This window comes from Phalangium opilio, unplaced genomic scaffold (genome assembly GCF_054372755.1).
Source record: "Phalangium opilio isolate 3A_F unplaced genomic scaffold, DU_Popi_V2 ptg000077l_1, whole genome shotgun sequence".
Taxonomy (NCBI): Eukaryota; Metazoa; Arthropoda; class Arachnida; order Opiliones; family Phalangiidae; genus Phalangium; species Phalangium opilio.
The window spans coordinates 672,628-683,992 of NW_028324185.1; the positions used below are offsets into that span (position 1 = coordinate 672,628).

Consider the following 11,365-nt stretch of genomic DNA (forward strand, 5'->3'; position numbering starts at 1 on the left):
CCAAACATTGTATTTATGCATTTTTTATGACGCATAAAGATCTTTTACTAAAACAAACACCGAGCTTGCCAGGACTCGAACCTGGAATCTTCTGCTCCGTAGGCAGACGCGTTATCCATTGCACCACAAGCCCGTTAGCTGTTTACCTAGATGCTATTGAAGCATTGCAACATTATAAATTTCCCTTCCGTTATACTCAATTATCATCTTTAAATATTAATACCGAGCTCGCCAGGACTCGAACCTGGAATCTTCTGCTTCGAAGGCAGACGCGTTATCCATTACGCTACAAGCCCTTGCTTTCTACTATAAAAAACTTTTCCAAACATTCTATATATGCATTTTTTATGACGCATAAAAGACCTTTCACTAAAACAAACAACGAGCTTGCCACGACTCGAACCTGGAATCTTCTGCTTCGAAGGCAGACGCGTTATCCATTACGCTACAAGCCCTTGCTTTCTAATATAAAAAACTTTTCCAAACATTGTTTTTATGCATTTTTAATGACGCATAAAAGATCTTTTACTAAAACAAACTCCGAGCTTGCCAGGACTCGAACCTGGAATCTTCTGCTCCGTAGGCAGACGCGTTATCCATTGCGCCACAAGCCCGTTAGCTGTTTATCTAGATGCTATTGAAGCATTGCAATATTATAAATTTCCCTTCCGTTATACTCTAATTATCATCTTTAAATGTTATTACCGAGCTCGCCAGGACTCGAATCTGGAATCTTCTGCTCCGTAGGCAGACGCGTTATCCATTGCGCGACAAGCCCGTTAGAGGTCGATCAAAATGCTATTGAGGCATGGCAATATTATAAATTTCTCCTACGTTGTACTCTAATAATCATCTTTAAATGTTAATACCGAGATTGCCAAGACTCGAACCTGGAACCCTCTGCTTCGAAGCAAGACGCTTTATCCATTACGCTACAAGCTCTTGCTACGTATTATAAACAACTTTTCCAAACATTGTATTTATGCATTTTTTATGACGCATAAAGATCTTTCACTAAAACAAACACCGAGCTTGCCAGGACTCGAACATGGAATCTTCTGCTCCGTAGGCAGAAGCGTTATCCATTGCGCCACAAGCCCGTTAGCTGTTTATCTAGATGCTATTGAAGCATTGCAATATTATAAATTTCCCTTCCGTTATACTCTAATTATCATCTTTAAATGTTAATACCGAGCTCGCCAGGACTCGAACCTGGAATCTTCTGCTTCGAAGGCAGACGCGTTATCCATTACGCTACAAGCCCTTGCTCTCTAATATAAAAAACTTTTCCAAACATTGTATTTATGCATTTTTAATGACGCATAAAAGATCTTTTACTAAAACAAACACCGAGCTTGCCAGGACTCGAACTTGGAATCTTCTGCTCCGTAGGAAGACGCGTTATCCATTGCGCCACAAGCCCGTTAGCTGTTTATCTAGATGCTATTGAAGCATTGCAATATTATAAATTTCCCTTCCGTTATACTCTAATTTTCATCTTTAAATGTTAATACCGAGCTCGCCAGGACTCGAACCTGGAATCTTCTGCTCCGTTGCAGACGCTTTATCCATTGCGCGACAAGCCCGTTAGATGTCGATCAAAATGCTATTGAGGCATTGCAATATTATAAATTTCTCCTACGTTGTACTCTAATAATCATCTTTAAATGTTTATTCCGAGATTGCCAAGACTCGAACCTGGAACCCTCTGCTTCGAAGCAAGACGCTTTATCCATTACGCTACAAGCTCTTGCTCCGTATTATAAACAACTTTTCCAAACATTGTATTTATGCATTTTTTATGACGCATAAAGATCTTTTACTAAAACAAACACCGAGCTTGCCAGGACTCGAACCTGGAATCTTCTGCTTCGAATGCAGACGCGTTATCCATTATGCTACAAGCCCTTGCTCTCTAATATAAAAAACTTTTCCAAACATTGTATTTATGCATTTTTAATGACGCATAAAAGATCTTTTACTAAAACAAACACCGAGCTTGCCAGGACTCGAACTTGGAATCTTCTGCTCCGTAGGCAGACGCGTTATCCATTGCGCCACAAGCCCGTTAGCTGTTTATCTATATGCTATTGAAGCATTGCAACATTATAAACTTCCCTTCCGTTATACTCAATTATCCTCTTTAAATATTAATACCGAGCTCGCCAGGACTCGAACCTGGAATCTTCTGCTTCGAAGGCAGACGCGTTATCCATTACGCTACAAGTCGTTGCTCTCTAATAAAACAACTTTTCCAAACATTGTATTTATGCATTTTTTATGACGCATAAAGATCTTTTACTAAAACAAACACCGAGCTTGCCAGGACTCGAACCTGGAATCTTCTGCTCCGTAGGCAGACGCGTTATCCATTGCACCACAAGCCCGTTAGCTGTTTACCTAGATGCTATTGAAGCATTGCAACATTATAAATTTCCCTTCCGTTATACTCAATTATCATCTTTAAATATTAATACCGAGCTCGCCAGGACTCGAACCTGGAATCTTCTGCTTCGAAGGCAGACGCGTTATCCATTACGCTACAAGCCCTTGCTTTCTACTATAAAAAACTTTTCCAAACATTCTATATATGCATTTTTTATGACGCATAAAAGACCTTTCACTAAAACAAACAACGAGCTTGCCACGACTCGAACCTGGAATCTTCTGCTTCGAAGGCAGACGCGTTATCCATTACGCTACAAGCCCTTGCTTTCTAATATAAAAAACTTTTCCAAACATTGTTTTTATGCATTTTTAATGACGCATAAAAGATCTTTTACTAAAACAAACTCCGAGCTTGCCAGGACTCGAACCTGGAATCTTCTGCTCCGTAGGCAGACGCGTTATCCATTGCGCCACAAGCCCGTTAGCTGTTTATCTAGATGCTATTGAAGCATTGCAATATTATAAATTTCCCTTCCGTTATACTCTAATTATCATCTTTAAATGTTATTACCGAGCTCGCCAGGACTCGAATCTGGAATCTTCTGCTCCGTAGGCAGACGCGTTATCCATTGCGCGACAAGCCCGTTAGAGGTCGATCAAAATGCTATTGAGGCATGGCAATATTATAAATTTCTCCTACGTTGTACTCTAATAATCATCTTTAAATGTTAATACCGAGATTGCCAAGACTCGAACCTGGAACCCTCTGCTTCGAAGCAAGACGCTTTATCCATTACGCTACAAGCTCTTGCTACGTATTATAAACAACTTTTCCAAACATTGTATTTATGCATTTTTTATGACGCATAAAGATCTTTCACTAAAACAAACACCGAGCTTGCCAGGACTCGAACATGGAATCTTCTGCTCCGTAGGCAGAAGCGTTATCCATTGCGCCACAAGCCCGTTAGCTGTTTATCTAGATGCTATTGAAGCATTGCAATATTATAAATTTCCCTTCCGTTATACTCTAATTATCATCTTTAAATGTTAATACCGAGCTCGCCAGGACTCGAACCTGGAATCTTCTGCTTCGAAGGCAGACGCGTTATCCATTACGCTACAAGCCCTTGCTCTCTAATATAAAAAACTTTTCCAAACATTGTATTTATGCATTTTTAATGACGCATAAAAGATCTTTTACTAAAACAAACACCGAGCTTGCCAGGACTCGAACTTGGAATCTTCTGCTCCGTAGGAAGACGCGTTATCCATTGCGCCACAAGCCCGTTAGCTGTTTATCTAGATGCTATTGAAGCATTGCAATATTATAAATTTCCCTTCCGTTATACTCTAATTATCATCTTTAAATGTTATTACCGAGCTCGCCAGGACTCGAACCTGGAATCTTCTGCTCCGTAGGCAGACGCGTTATCCATTGCGCGACAAGCCCGTTAGAGGTCGATCAAAATGCTATTGAGGCATTGCATTATTATAAATTTCTCCTACGTTGTACTCTAATAATCATCTTTAAATGTTTATTCCGAGATTGCCAAGACTCGAACCTGGAACCCTCTGCTTCGAAGCAAGACGCTTTATCCATTACGCTACAAGCTCTTGCTAAGTATTATAAACAACTTTTCCAAACATTGTATTTATGCATTTTTTTTGACGCATAAAGACCTTTTACTAAAATAAAGACCGAGCTTTCCAGGACTTGAACCTGGAATTTTCTGCTCCGTAGGCAGACGCGTTATCCATTGCGCCACAAGCCCGTTAGCTGTTTATCTAGATGCTATTGAAGCATTGCCACATTATAAGTTTCCCTTCCGTTATACTCAATTATCATCTTTAAATATTAATACCGAGGTCGCCAGGACTCGAACCTGGAATCTTCTGCTTCGAAGGCAGACGCGTTATCCATTACGCTACAAGCCCCTGCTCTCTAATATAAAAAACTTTTCCAAACATTGTATTTATGCATTTTTAATGACGCATAAAAGATCTTTTACTAAAACAAACTCCGAGCTTGCCAGGACTCGAACCTGGAATCTTCTGCTCCGTAGGAAGACGCGTTATCCATTGCGCCACAAGCCCGTTAGCTGTTTATCTAGATGCTATTAAAGCATTGCAATATTATAAATTTCCCTTCCGTTATACTCTAATTATCATCTTTAAATGTTAATACCGAGCTCGCCAGGACTCGAACCTGGAATCTTCTGCTTCGAAGGCAGACACGTTATCCATTACGCTACAAGCCCTAGCTTTCTACTATAAAAAAACTTTTCCAAACATTGTATTTATGCATTTTTTATGACGCATAAAAGACCTTTCACTAAAGCAAACAACGAGCTTGCCAGGACTCGAACCTGGAATCTTCTGCTTCGAAGGCAGACGCGTTATCCATTACGCTACAAGCCCTTGCTCTCTAATATAAAAAACTTTTCCAAACATTGTATTTATGCATTTTTAATGACGCATAAAAGATCTTTTACTAAAACAAACACCGAGCTTGCCAGGACTCGAACCAGGAATCTTCTGCTCCGTAGGCTGACGCGTTATCCATTGCGCCACAAGCCCGTTAGCTGTTTATCTAGATGCTATTGAAGCATTGCAATATTATAAATTTCCCTTCCGTTATACTGTAATTATCATCTTTAAATGTTAATACCGAGCTCGCCAGCACTCGAATCTGGATTCTTCTGCTTCGAAGGCAGACGCGTTATCCATTGCGCTACAAGCCCTTGCTTTTTACTATAAAAAACTTTTCCAAACATTGTATTTATGCATTTTTTATGACGCATAAAAGACCTTTCACTAAAACAAACAACGAGCTTGCCAGGACTCGAACCTGGAAACTTCTGCTTCGAAGGCAGACGCGTTATCCATTACGCTACAACCCCTTGCTCTCTTGTATAAAAAACTTTTCCAAACATTGTGTTTATGCATTTTTAATGACGCATAAAAGATCTTTTACTAAAACAAACACCGAGCTTGCCAGGACTCGAACCTGGAATCTTCTGCTCCGTAGGCAGACGCGTTATCCATTGCGCTACAAGCCCTTGCTTTTTACTATAAAAAACTTTTCCAAACATTGTATTTATGCATTTTTTATGACGCATAAAAGACCTTTCACTAAAACAAACAACGAAATTGCCAGGACTCGAACCTGGAATCTTCTGCTTCGAAGGCAGACGCGTTATCCATTACGCTACAAGCCCTTGCTCTCTAATATAAAAAACTTTTCCAAACATTGTATTTATGCATTTTTAATGACGCATAAAAGATCTTTTACTAAAACAAACACCGATCTTGCCAGCACTCGAACCTGGAATCTTCTGCTCCGCAGGCAGACGCGTTATCCATTGCGCCACAAGCCCGTTAGCTGTTTATCTAGATGCTATTGAAGCATTGCAATATTATAAATTTCCCTTCCGTTATACTCTAATTATCATCTTTAAATGTTAATACCGAGCTCGCCAGGACTCGAACCTGGAATCTTCTGCTTCGAAGGCAGACGCGTTATCCATTACGCTACAAGCCCTTGCTTTCAACTATAAGAAACTTTTCCAAACATTGTATTTATGCATTTTTTATGACGCATAAAAGACCTTTCACTAAAACAAACAACGAGCTTGCCAGGACTCGAGCGTGGAATCTTCTGCTTCGAAGGCAGACGCGTTATCCATTACGCTACAAGCCCTTGCTCTCTAATATAAAAAAACTTTTCCAAACATTGTATTTATGCATTTTTAATGACGCATAAAAGATCTTTTACTAAAACAAACACCGAGCTTGCCAGGACTCGAACCTGGAATCTTCTGCTCCGTTGCAGACGCGTAATCCATTGCGCGACAAGCCCGTTAGAGGTCAATCAAAATGGTATTGAGGCATTGCAATATTATAAATTTCTCCTACGTTGTACTCTAATAATCATCTTTAAATGTTTATTCCGAGATTGCCAAGACTCGAACCTGGAACCTTCTGCTTCGAAGCCAGACGCTTTATCCATTACGCTACAAGCTTTTGCTAAGTATTTTAAACAACTTTTCCAAACATTGTATTTATGCATTTTTTTGACGCATAAATATCTTTTACTAAAATAAAGACCGAGCTTTCCAGGACTTGAACCTGGAATCTTCTGCTCCGTAGGCTGACGCGTTATCCATTGCGCCACAAGCCCGTTAGCTGTTTATCTAGATGCTATTGAAGCATTGCAATATTATAAATTTCCCTTCCGTTATACTGTAATTATCATCTTTAAATGTTAATACCGAGCTCGCCAGGACTCGAACCTGGAATCTTCTGCTCCGTAGGCAGACGCGTTATCCATTGCGCGACAAGCCCGTTAGAGGTCGATCAAAATGCTATTGAGGCATTGCATTATTATAAATTTCTCCTACGTTGTACTCTAATAATCATCTTTAAATGTTTATTCCGAGATTGCCAAGACTCGAACCTGGAACCCTCTGCTTCGAAGCAAGACGCTTTATCCATTACGCTACAAGCTCTTGCTAAGTATTATAAACAACTTTTCCAAACATTGTATTTATGCATTTTTTTTGACGCATAAAGACCTTTTACTAAAATAAAGACCGAGCTTTCCAGGACTTGAACCTGGAATTTTCTGCTCCGTAGGCAGACGCGTTATCCATTGCGCCACAAGCCCGTTAGCTGTTTATCTAGATGCTATTGAAGCATTGCCACATTATAAGTTTCCCTTCCGTTATACTCAATTATCATCTTTAAATATTAATACCGAGCTCGCCAGGACTCGAACCTGGAATCTTCTGCTTCGAAGGCAGACGCGTTATCCATTACGCTACAAGCCCCTGCTCTCTAATATAAAAAACTTTTCCAAACATTGTATTTATGCATTTTTAATGACGCATAAAAGATCTTTTACTAAAACAAACACCGATCTTGCCAGCACTCGAACCTGGAATCTTCTGCTCCGCAGGCAGACGCGTTATCCATTGCGCCACAAGCCCGTTAGCTGTTTATCTAGATGCTATTGAAGCATTGCAATATTATAAATTTCCCTTCCGTTATACTCTAATTATCATCTTTAAATGTTAATACCGAGCTCGCCAGGACTCGAACCTGGAATCTTCTGCTTCGAATGCAGACGCGTTATCCATTACGCTACAAGCCCTTGCTTTCAACTATAAGAAACTTTTCCAAACATTGTATTTATGCATTTTTTATGACGCATAAAAGACCTTTCACTAAAACAAACAACGAGCTTGCCAGGACTCGAGCGTGGAATCTTCTGCTTCGAAGGCAGACGCGTTATCCATTACGCTACAAGCCCTTGCTCTCTAATATAAAAAAACTTTTCCAAACATTGTATTTATGCATTTTTAATGACGCATAAAAGATCTTTTACTAAAACAAACACCGAGCTTGCCAGGACTCGAACCTGGAATCTTCTGCTCCGTTGCAGACGCGTAATCCATTGCGCGACAAGCCCGTTAGAGGTCAATCAAAATGCTATTGAGGCATTGCAATATTATAAATTTCTCCTACGTTGTACTCTAATAATCATCTTTAAATGTTTATTCCGAGATTGCCAAGACTCGAACCTGGAACCTTCTGCTTCGAAGCCAGACGCTTTATCCATTACGCTACAAGCTTTTGCTAAGTATTTTAAACAACTTTTCCAAACATTGTATTTATGCATTTTTTTTGACGCATAAATATCTTTTACTAAAATAAAGACCGAGCTTTCCAGGACTTGAACCTGGAATCTTCTGCTCCGTAGGCTGACGCGTTATCCATTGCGCCACAAGCCCGTTAGCTGTTTATCTAGATGCTATTGAAGCATTGCAATATTATAAATTTCCCTTCCGTTATACTGTAATTATCATCTTTAAATGTTAATACCGAGCTCGCCAGGACTCGAACCTGGAATCTTCTGCTCCGTAGGCAGACGCGTTATCCATTGCGCGACAAGCCCGTTAGAGGTCGATCAAAATGCTATTGAGGCATTGCATTATTATAAATTTCTCCTACGTTGTACTCTAATAATCATCTTTAAATGTTTATTCCGAGATTGCCAAGACTCGAACCTGGAACCCTCTGCTTCGAAGCAAGACGCTTTATCCATTACGCTACAAGCTCTTGCTAAGTATTATAAACAACTTTTCCAAACATTGTATTTATGCATTTTTTTTGACGCATAAAGACCTTTTACTAAAATAAAGACCGAGCTTTCCAGGACTTGAACCTGGAATTTTCTGCTCCGTAGGCAGACGCGTTATCCATTGCGCCACAAGCCCGTTAGCTGTTTATCTAGATGCTATTGAAGCATTGCCACATTATAAGTTTCCCTTCCGTTATACTCAATTATCATCTTTAAATATTAATACCGAGCTCGCCAGGACTCGAACCTGGAATCTTCTGCTTCGAAGGCAGACGCGTTATCCATTACGCTACAAGCCCCTGCTCTCTAATATAAAAAACTTTTCCAAACATTGTATTTATGCATTTTTAATGACGCATAAAAGATCTTTTACTAAAACAAACTCCGAGCTTGCCAGGACTCGAACCTGGAATCTTCTGCTCCGTAGGCAGACGCGTTATCCATTGCGCCACAAGCCCGTTAGCTGTTTATCTAGATGCTATTAAAGCATTGCAATATTATAAATTTCCCTTCCGTTATACTCTAATTATCATCTTTAAATGTTAATACCGAGCTCGCCAGGACTCGAACCTGGAATCTTCTGCTTCGAAGGCAGACACGTTATCCATTACGCTTCAAGCCCTAGCTTTCTACTATAAAAAAACTTTTCCAAACATTGTATTTATGCATTTTTTATGACGCATAAAAGACCTTTCACTAAAACAAACAACGAGCTTGCCAGGACTCGAACCTGGAATCTTCTGCTTCGAAGGCAGACGCGTTATCCATTACGCTACAAGCCCTTGCTCTCTAATATAAAAAGCTTTTCCAAACATTGTATTTATGCATTTTTAATGACGCATAAAAGATCTTTTACTAAAACAAACACCGAGCTTGCCAGGACTCGAACCAGGAATCTTCTGCTCCGTAGGCTGACGCGTTATCCATTGCGCCACAAGCCCGTTAGCTGTTTATCTAGATGCTATTGAAGCATTGCAATATTATAAATTTCCCTTCCGTTATACTGTAATTATCATCTTTAAATGTTAATACCGAGCTCGCCAGGACTCGAATCTGGATTCTTCTGCTTCGAAGGCAGACGCGTTATCCATTGCGCTAAAAGCCCTTGCTTTTTACTATAAAAAACTTTTCCAAACATTGTATTTATGCATTTTTTATGACGCATAAAAGACCTTTCACTAAAACAAACAACGATCTTGCCAGGACTCGAACCTGGAAACTTCTGCTTCGAAGGCAGACGCGTTATCCATTACGCTACAACCCCTTGCTCTCTTGTATAAAAAACTTTTCCAAACATTGTGTTTATGCATTTTTAATGACGCATAAAAGATCTTTTACTAAAACAAACACCGAGCTTGCCAGGACTCGAACCTGGAATCTTCTGCTCCGTAGGCAGACGCGTTATCCATTGCGCTACAAGCCCTTGCTTTTTACTATAAAAAACTTTTCCAAACATTGTATTTATGCATTTTTTATGACGCATAAAAGACCTTTCACTAAAACAAACAACGAGCTTGCCAGGACTCGAACCTGGAATCTTCTGCTTCGAAGGCAGACGCGTTATCCATTACGCTACAAGCCCTTGCTCTCTAATATAAAAAACTTTTCCAAACATTGTATTTATACATTTTTAATGACGCATAAAAGATCTTTTACTAAAACAAACACCGATCTTGCCAGCACTCGAACCTGGAATCTTCTGCTCCGCAGGCAGACGCGTTATCCATTGCGCCACAAGCCCGTTAGCTGTTTATCTAGATGCTATTGAAGCATTGCAATATTATAAACTTCCCTTCCGTTATACTCTAATTATCATCTTTAAATGTTAATACCGAGCTCGCCAGGACTCGAACCTGGAATCTTCTGCTTCGAAGGCAGACGCGTTATCCATTACGCTACAAGCCCTTGCTTTCAACTATAAGAAACTTTTCCAAACATTGTATTTATGCATTTTTTATGACGCATAAAAGACCTTTCACTAAAACAAACAACGAGCTTGCCAGGACTCGAACGTGGAATCTTCTGCTTCGAAGGCAGACGCGTTATCCATTACGCTACAAGCCCTTGCTCTCTAATATAAAAAAACTTTTCCAAACATTGTATTTATGCATTTTTAATGACGCATAAAAGATCTTTTACTAAAACAAACACCGAGCTTGCCAGGACTCGAACCTGGAATCTTCTGCTCCGTTGCAGACGCGTAATCCATTGCGCGACAAGCCCGTTAGAGGTCAATCAAAATGCTATTGAGGCATTGCAATATTATAAATTTCTCCTACGTTGTACTCTAATAATCATCTTTAAATGTTTATTCCGAGATTGCCAAGACTCGAACCTGGAACCTTCTGCTTCGAAGCCAGACGCTTTATCCATTACGCTACAAGCTTTTGCTAAGTATTTTAAACAACTTTTCCAAACATTGTATTTATGCATTTTTTTTGACGCATAAATATCTTTTACTAAAATAAAGACCGAGCTTTCCAGGACTTGAACCTGGAATCTTCTGCTCCGTAGGCAGACGCGTTATCCATTGCGTCACAAGCCCGTTAGCTATTTATCTAGATGCTATTGAAGCATTGCAATATTATAAATTTCCCTTCCGTCATACTCTAATTATCATCTTTAAATGTTAATACCGAGCTCGCCAGGACTTGAACCTGGAATCTTCTGCTCCGTTGCAAACGCGTAATCCATTGCGCGACAAGCCCGTTAGAGGTCGATCAAAATGCTAGTGAGGCATTGCAATATTATAAATTTCTCCTACGTTGTACTCTAATAATCATCTTTAAATGTTTATTCCGAGATTGCCAACACTCGAACCTGGAACCCTCT

General features: G+C 39.8%; 34 non-coding genes across 34 annotated transcripts; all 34 read right to left on the minus strand.

The window, feature by feature from the left end:
• Positions 1-60: 60 nt before the first annotated feature.
• On the minus strand, positions 61-133 carry TRNAR-ACG (transfer RNA arginine (anticodon ACG)). The gene has a single exon. It is a non-coding gene; the product is annotated as a tRNA-Arg (tRNA).
• A 90-nt stretch (positions 134-223) lies between these two features.
• TRNAR-UCG (transfer RNA arginine (anticodon UCG)) lies at positions 224-296 on the minus strand. The gene has a single exon. It is a non-coding gene; the product is annotated as a tRNA-Arg (tRNA).
• Positions 297-382: 86 nt separating this feature from the next.
• On the minus strand, positions 383-455 carry TRNAR-UCG (transfer RNA arginine (anticodon UCG)). Its single transcript has one exon. It is a non-coding gene; the product is annotated as a tRNA-Arg (tRNA).
• An 86-nt stretch (positions 456-541) lies between these two features.
• TRNAR-ACG (transfer RNA arginine (anticodon ACG)) lies at positions 542-614 on the minus strand. Its single transcript has one exon. It is a non-coding gene; the product is annotated as a tRNA-Arg (tRNA).
• A 577-nt stretch (positions 615-1,191) lies between these two features.
• Positions 1,192-1,264, minus strand: TRNAR-UCG (transfer RNA arginine (anticodon UCG)). The gene has a single exon. It is a non-coding gene; the product is annotated as a tRNA-Arg (tRNA).
• Positions 1,265-1,835: 571 nt separating this feature from the next.
• Positions 1,836-1,908, minus strand: TRNAR-UCG (transfer RNA arginine (anticodon UCG)). The gene has a single exon. It is a non-coding gene; the product is annotated as a tRNA-Arg (tRNA).
• Positions 1,909-1,994: 86 nt separating this feature from the next.
• On the minus strand, positions 1,995-2,067 carry TRNAR-ACG (transfer RNA arginine (anticodon ACG)). Its single transcript has one exon. It is a non-coding gene; the product is annotated as a tRNA-Arg (tRNA).
• A 90-nt stretch (positions 2,068-2,157) lies between these two features.
• TRNAR-UCG (transfer RNA arginine (anticodon UCG)) lies at positions 2,158-2,236 on the minus strand. The gene has a single exon. It is a non-coding gene; the product is annotated as a tRNA-Arg (tRNA).
• Positions 2,237-2,314: 78 nt separating this feature from the next.
• TRNAR-ACG (transfer RNA arginine (anticodon ACG)) lies at positions 2,315-2,387 on the minus strand. The gene has a single exon. It is a non-coding gene; the product is annotated as a tRNA-Arg (tRNA).
• Positions 2,388-2,477: 90 nt separating this feature from the next.
• TRNAR-UCG (transfer RNA arginine (anticodon UCG)) lies at positions 2,478-2,550 on the minus strand. Its single transcript has one exon. It is a non-coding gene; the product is annotated as a tRNA-Arg (tRNA).
• An 86-nt stretch (positions 2,551-2,636) lies between these two features.
• On the minus strand, positions 2,637-2,709 carry TRNAR-UCG (transfer RNA arginine (anticodon UCG)). The gene has a single exon. It is a non-coding gene; the product is annotated as a tRNA-Arg (tRNA).
• Positions 2,710-2,795: 86 nt separating this feature from the next.
• On the minus strand, positions 2,796-2,868 carry TRNAR-ACG (transfer RNA arginine (anticodon ACG)). Its single transcript has one exon. It is a non-coding gene; the product is annotated as a tRNA-Arg (tRNA).
• A 577-nt stretch (positions 2,869-3,445) lies between these two features.
• TRNAR-UCG (transfer RNA arginine (anticodon UCG)) lies at positions 3,446-3,518 on the minus strand. The gene has a single exon. It is a non-coding gene; the product is annotated as a tRNA-Arg (tRNA).
• Positions 3,519-3,768: 250 nt separating this feature from the next.
• TRNAR-ACG (transfer RNA arginine (anticodon ACG)) lies at positions 3,769-3,841 on the minus strand. The gene has a single exon. It is a non-coding gene; the product is annotated as a tRNA-Arg (tRNA).
• Positions 3,842-4,253: 412 nt separating this feature from the next.
• Positions 4,254-4,327, minus strand: TRNAR-UCG (transfer RNA arginine (anticodon UCG)). The gene has a single exon. It is a non-coding gene; the product is annotated as a tRNA-Arg (tRNA).
• Positions 4,328-4,412: 85 nt separating this feature from the next.
• TRNAR-ACG (transfer RNA arginine (anticodon ACG)) lies at positions 4,413-4,485 on the minus strand. The gene has a single exon. It is a non-coding gene; the product is annotated as a tRNA-Arg (tRNA).
• Positions 4,486-4,576: 91 nt separating this feature from the next.
• Positions 4,577-4,649, minus strand: TRNAR-UCG (transfer RNA arginine (anticodon UCG)). The gene has a single exon. It is a non-coding gene; the product is annotated as a tRNA-Arg (tRNA).
• Positions 4,650-4,736: 87 nt separating this feature from the next.
• On the minus strand, positions 4,737-4,809 carry TRNAR-UCG (transfer RNA arginine (anticodon UCG)). Its single transcript has one exon. It is a non-coding gene; the product is annotated as a tRNA-Arg (tRNA).
• Positions 4,810-5,218: 409 nt separating this feature from the next.
• On the minus strand, positions 5,219-5,291 carry TRNAR-UCG (transfer RNA arginine (anticodon UCG)). Its single transcript has one exon. It is a non-coding gene; the product is annotated as a tRNA-Arg (tRNA).
• Positions 5,292-5,377: 86 nt separating this feature from the next.
• Positions 5,378-5,450, minus strand: TRNAR-ACG (transfer RNA arginine (anticodon ACG)). Its single transcript has one exon. It is a non-coding gene; the product is annotated as a tRNA-Arg (tRNA).
• Positions 5,451-5,536: 86 nt separating this feature from the next.
• Positions 5,537-5,609, minus strand: TRNAR-UCG (transfer RNA arginine (anticodon UCG)). Its single transcript has one exon. It is a non-coding gene; the product is annotated as a tRNA-Arg (tRNA).
• Positions 5,610-5,859: 250 nt separating this feature from the next.
• Positions 5,860-5,932, minus strand: TRNAR-UCG (transfer RNA arginine (anticodon UCG)). The gene has a single exon. It is a non-coding gene; the product is annotated as a tRNA-Arg (tRNA).
• Positions 5,933-6,662: 730 nt separating this feature from the next.
• Positions 6,663-6,735, minus strand: TRNAR-ACG (transfer RNA arginine (anticodon ACG)). The gene has a single exon. It is a non-coding gene; the product is annotated as a tRNA-Arg (tRNA).
• A 412-nt stretch (positions 6,736-7,147) lies between these two features.
• Positions 7,148-7,220, minus strand: TRNAR-UCG (transfer RNA arginine (anticodon UCG)). Its single transcript has one exon. It is a non-coding gene; the product is annotated as a tRNA-Arg (tRNA).
• Positions 7,221-7,470: 250 nt separating this feature from the next.
• Positions 7,471-7,543, minus strand: TRNAR-UCG (transfer RNA arginine (anticodon UCG)). The gene has a single exon. It is a non-coding gene; the product is annotated as a tRNA-Arg (tRNA).
• A 731-nt stretch (positions 7,544-8,274) lies between these two features.
• TRNAR-ACG (transfer RNA arginine (anticodon ACG)) lies at positions 8,275-8,347 on the minus strand. Its single transcript has one exon. It is a non-coding gene; the product is annotated as a tRNA-Arg (tRNA).
• Positions 8,348-8,759: 412 nt separating this feature from the next.
• TRNAR-UCG (transfer RNA arginine (anticodon UCG)) lies at positions 8,760-8,832 on the minus strand. Its single transcript has one exon. It is a non-coding gene; the product is annotated as a tRNA-Arg (tRNA).
• An 86-nt stretch (positions 8,833-8,918) lies between these two features.
• On the minus strand, positions 8,919-8,991 carry TRNAR-ACG (transfer RNA arginine (anticodon ACG)). The gene has a single exon. It is a non-coding gene; the product is annotated as a tRNA-Arg (tRNA).
• Positions 8,992-9,082: 91 nt separating this feature from the next.
• Positions 9,083-9,155, minus strand: TRNAR-UCG (transfer RNA arginine (anticodon UCG)). Its single transcript has one exon. It is a non-coding gene; the product is annotated as a tRNA-Arg (tRNA).
• An 87-nt stretch (positions 9,156-9,242) lies between these two features.
• Positions 9,243-9,315, minus strand: TRNAR-UCG (transfer RNA arginine (anticodon UCG)). Its single transcript has one exon. It is a non-coding gene; the product is annotated as a tRNA-Arg (tRNA).
• A 568-nt stretch (positions 9,316-9,883) lies between these two features.
• TRNAR-ACG (transfer RNA arginine (anticodon ACG)) lies at positions 9,884-9,956 on the minus strand. Its single transcript has one exon. It is a non-coding gene; the product is annotated as a tRNA-Arg (tRNA).
• Positions 9,957-10,042: 86 nt separating this feature from the next.
• TRNAR-UCG (transfer RNA arginine (anticodon UCG)) lies at positions 10,043-10,115 on the minus strand. Its single transcript has one exon. It is a non-coding gene; the product is annotated as a tRNA-Arg (tRNA).
• Positions 10,116-10,365: 250 nt separating this feature from the next.
• Positions 10,366-10,438, minus strand: TRNAR-UCG (transfer RNA arginine (anticodon UCG)). The gene has a single exon. It is a non-coding gene; the product is annotated as a tRNA-Arg (tRNA).
• Positions 10,439-10,524: 86 nt separating this feature from the next.
• On the minus strand, positions 10,525-10,597 carry TRNAR-UCG (transfer RNA arginine (anticodon UCG)). Its single transcript has one exon. It is a non-coding gene; the product is annotated as a tRNA-Arg (tRNA).
• Between the last annotated feature and the right edge of the window lie 768 nt (positions 10,598-11,365).